Genomic DNA, 4,451 nt, shown 5'->3' with positions numbered 1-4,451 from the left:
CACATCATTTTATTAGAATCCTATATTATATTTTTTCTAGTCCTCTATTTTTGTATTCCTACTATCCAAAGATGAACAGGCGCGTCCACCGGCTTCGGTAGTACTGGTTCAACCAGAATCAGCATCACTATCAGTTTAAGCTACGAACTGACAGTCATACACAGTAACATCAATTCTAGTTCAATTCCTCTAATCTCTACCGATTGCAATAGGACTGTTTGATTCAGACTTTCGCTAGCACTACTAAAAAACCAATAATAGGGGACAACCTCATATGTACCGGTTCATCCAAATCATATGAGACTTTTCCTGCTATCACAACTAATCGCATGGGTATAAATTTTAAACTCACTGGTGGAGAAACCCTTTGTAGTCCCGGTTCGTAACCCCCCTTTAGTCCCGGTTTCCAAACCGGGAGTACCAATCCGGGACTAAAGATCGCTATCTTTAGTCCCGGGTGAAATAACCGGGAGTAAAGATCGATCTTTTAGTCCCGGTTGGTGTTACCAACCGGGACTAAAGATCGAGCTGACTTTTTTTTTTTCATGGCCCTGTTGCTGCATGGTTTATATATATATATATATATATATATATATATATATATATATATATATATATATATATATATATATATATATATATATATATATATATATATATATATATATATATATATATATATATATATATATATATATATATATATATATATATATATATATATATATATATATATATAAACCATGCATATATATGTTTCAATACATATATATGCATACATATATATATGTATATATATATATTATATTATATTATATGTATATACATGCATAATATATATGTATTTATACATATATGTTATGCAAATGCATATGTATATAGATATATATATGACCAAAATATATTTACATTATAGAAAATGTGTACACATGCATATAGAAACATATGTAGTCATGTATTAATTACAATCCATTATATGTCCTAGCTAGCTACGATTTCGACGTAGTAGTACTCACTGCTAGCTCAGAAGCTAAGGACCGGTGAATTGTGTTTCCGTCGTAGTAGAATTCACCCTTGGGATCAAGGATTTCTTCGTTGATGAATCCCATGAGTTGTTCTTGAACCGCCGCGATAAATTCCTTGTGTGTGGTCAGGTTATCCCTCATGCGAATAAACTATATGAATGTATGAAATTGATTAGTAATTAAACAAGAAATCGCTACGTAATGAAATTTTGAATTTATTTGTACGTACATCGAGCTCTCTTGTGGTGATGATTTGGTCTGCAAGGCAGTGGCAATACTCGCACACGTAATAGCCGCACAAGTTAGTTCCCTGCTTTTGCTTTGCGCACTACAAATAAATGACAAACAACGAGAGATCTAATTAATATACACTTGTATGTATTTGAATCGGAGAAATATAAATGTAGAGGATGTGTACTCACAGGAAATTTGAACTTCCGCCTAAGTCTTTCTCTCCATTTGTCGCGGACCAAATGACGGAACCGATACCAAGCCCTACATGGAGTTTAAAGCTATGATTCGTAGTAGCAATTAACATAACAAGATTTTCTTAATTAACAAAGGAACTTATGACGGTACCTGTCTATAAGTTCGAAAACCTTGTCAAACGTAGACTCTTTTTTATCCATTGAGTCATATACGTTGACGGTGCAGGCCTCCAGGTCGAAGAGTAAAAGCACCCAGTGGAATCTGCAATGTGCGTGGGATGCATTACATATGAAACACTTAGCAAGTTCGTACGGGAATGAAATTTGGTATGTAGGAAGAGAGTAAAATTAAACTAACTCTGTGTTGTATGGCAACAGTATGAACGTCTTGTAATGCTGCGCCTTCAGGAGATGGACGAGATTGTCCTCTGTTTCTTGTGGATATTGGTCGAGCATTGCGACGTTTACTTTCCGAGGGTCGATGAATCCAGTATCGAAAACCCTTCGCCGTCGGGCCCTTTGAATCTCCATTCTACAACGATAAAAGGGAGTATATTATTTTCTATAGTCTACTTATATAGAAGGACCTAATTAATTAAAGGAGACGTATAGTAAGAAATCTAACTGAACGATATACTTACAAAATCCAGCAACTCATAATAGAGACGTCAGGGCGTCCAGCTGGTATAGTTCGTAGATTCCCCTGAAATTGATCCAGAGAATGTCATCTCCTTGCAAGAAGTCCGTGTCCCTGATCGTCGCTCCGATCATCTCTCTACCGGTGGTGCTCATCTCCATGTACAGCTGATGGAACTTGTACATTTGTGTGGGTAGGGACTGCAGCAGCTCAGGCTTGACAAGCGGTTTACTGAGTTCGTACATGTATTTCACTTCCGCCTTTTCGATTGGTGCGACTCCTAGCAATTGATCCGTAGTTAGACCGGTGTCAGTAATAAATTGTTCTATCGTCATTTCTTTACCGGTCACCAACGGCTCGATCTCCTGGTTTGGTTGCTCTCCAAGCTGAGGGACTGGTTTGGACTTTCCAGAAGATGCTTTCTTCAGCGTTCGCTCATAGTCCGATAGCTTGATGGCCTCCTTGACAGATGCAGGCATACCCCTAAAGAAGTTCCTGACACTGGGGTCTATAGGAATCTTCTTTTCTGGACTTCGAGGCTTGAATTGTCTCTTGACTTCTGATGCAACGTAAGCGTCAAGCTCCTCTTGCGTGCAATCGTACCCCGGGTCCTTGTTCTTGGCGGCGTCAACTTTCGCCTTCTTCGTTGCCCTTGTGTGGGCAGGCGGTGGAGCTGGGGGGCCCCTGACTTTGAAGGTGCCGGAAGAGGAGCTTGTGGGGGAGTAGGTGTAGGAGCACGAGGAGGAGTTGGTGCAGGATCCTGAGGAGGAGTCGATGCTGGAGCTTGAGGTGGAGACGGTGCTGGCGGAGCATGAGGAGGAGACGGTGCAGGATCCTGAGGAGGAGATGGCGGAGCCGGAGGAGATGGTGCACGAGACGCCGCTTGTCGCCCAGGGAGGATGATGTACCGCCTGCGCCATAGAATAATGGCATGGCATGTGTCTCGTAGATGCGTCTCACCGTCTCCTCCAGGGTAATCCAGCTCGAGGTCCTCGTACGCGCCTTCGACCAACTCAACTTCGACCTTCGAGTATCCTGCTGGAATCGGCCTGCAGTGGTAAGTACCTGAAGGGTCCGTTGGGATGGCCATGCCCGACGCCACCTTCATGTTGTGAGAGATTATTTATTAGTAATCAACATATATAAGCAGCAACTAGCGGAATGGCTAAATCTTACCTTTATTGATAAGTTCTTGAAAGGAATATGCAGCTCACATGGTGTCCGCTGAGTGATGTCATCAATGGGACAGGTCGATTCGTCCTGTGTTTGCATGGCGTCCATGCTCTGTGATCCTACCTGCCCCGTTGAGGCGCAGCTGCTACGGTTTCCTGACGGGCTCACCATTGCAGGAGGAATGGTCGGCTAGGGATCATGGGACCGATGTGCGGCCATGCGTTCATCAACCTTCCTTGCCACCTCCTCTTGCATGTTGAGTTCGTAGCTCGATACCCGGAACTCTAGGTCTGCAATCTTCGCCTCGGTATCTCTCTTGCTCCTCATCCGACTCCTGTACGTGTGGATGTCCTCCTTGAAACCAATCTTCCAAGGAATCACCCCTTTCCCTCGTGTTCGTCCTGGATGCTCTGGAGTTTGCAGGGCGAGTGTCAGCTCGTCCCTATCTCTGTCTGGTCGGAACGTGCCCTGAGAGGAGGCTTCCACTGCATCTGTTAGTCGTCGCGCAGCCTCTCGTATCTGATCGCCGAAGACTAGTGAGCCATCAGCTGGGTTGAGCGTTCCACCGTGAGCATAGTACCAGAACTTCGATCGTTCCGGCCAATTGGCTGTTGCTGGTTCGATACCCCTCTCAATCAAGCTAGCCTCCATCTGCTCCCACTTCGGCATCGCGACGCTATAGCCTCCTGACCCCAAGTGGTGATGGTACTTCTTCTTGGCGGCATTTTCTTTGTTTCTTTCCATCATCGCCTGCCCTTGTTCACCTGTCTTATATGCAACGAACTCGTCCCAGTGATCCCTTAGCTTTGGGAATGTGTCGAAGTTCGGTGTCTGCCCCTTCAGTATATACTTCTGGTACAGATCTCCCTTGAAGCTCTGAAACTGTTCTGCCATTTTCTTCAGAGTCCACCTTTTCACTTTGTCCTCTGTACCCGCAGGAAGGGTGAATGTCTCGAGCATTGTGGTCCACAGCATCTCTTTCTCCGAATCTGGGACAAAGCTCTTATGATCTCCGCGTGCCCTTGTTCTTCGCCAGTACACCGTACTGACAGGCACGTTATCCCGCACAGCCCAACCGCTGTGACGTACATAGTTCTTGGCGGCTTCGGCCGGGGCACTAGGACGTCCATCTTCTTCCACTTCCGTTATGATGTGCCGACCCTCAAGCTTCTTCGCTGCACCTCGTTG

At 44.3% G+C, this 4,451-nt stretch overlaps 1 long non-coding RNA gene across 1 annotated transcript; it reads right to left on the bottom strand.

Moving 5' to 3' along the window:
• Positions 1 to 1,037: 1,037 nt before the first annotated feature.
• Positions 1,038 to 1,517, bottom strand: LOC136356493 (uncharacterized). The gene is made up of 3 exons (XR_010741354.1): positions 1,448 to 1,517; positions 1,255 to 1,353; positions 1,038 to 1,175 (listed from the first exon to the last, which is right to left on the bottom strand). It is a non-coding gene; the product is annotated as an uncharacterized lncRNA (long non-coding RNA).
• Positions 1,518 to 4,451: the final 2,934 nt, after the last annotated feature.

The sequence above is a fragment of the Oryza sativa genome, chromosome 5 (genome assembly GCF_034140825.1).
Source record: "Oryza sativa Japonica Group chromosome 5, ASM3414082v1".
In the NCBI taxonomy this organism is placed as follows: domain Eukaryota; kingdom Viridiplantae; phylum Streptophyta; class Magnoliopsida; order Poales; family Poaceae; genus Oryza; species Oryza sativa.
The sequence above is the reverse complement of the archived record's forward strand: the minus strand, read 5'-3'. Positions and strand labels throughout refer to the sequence as shown.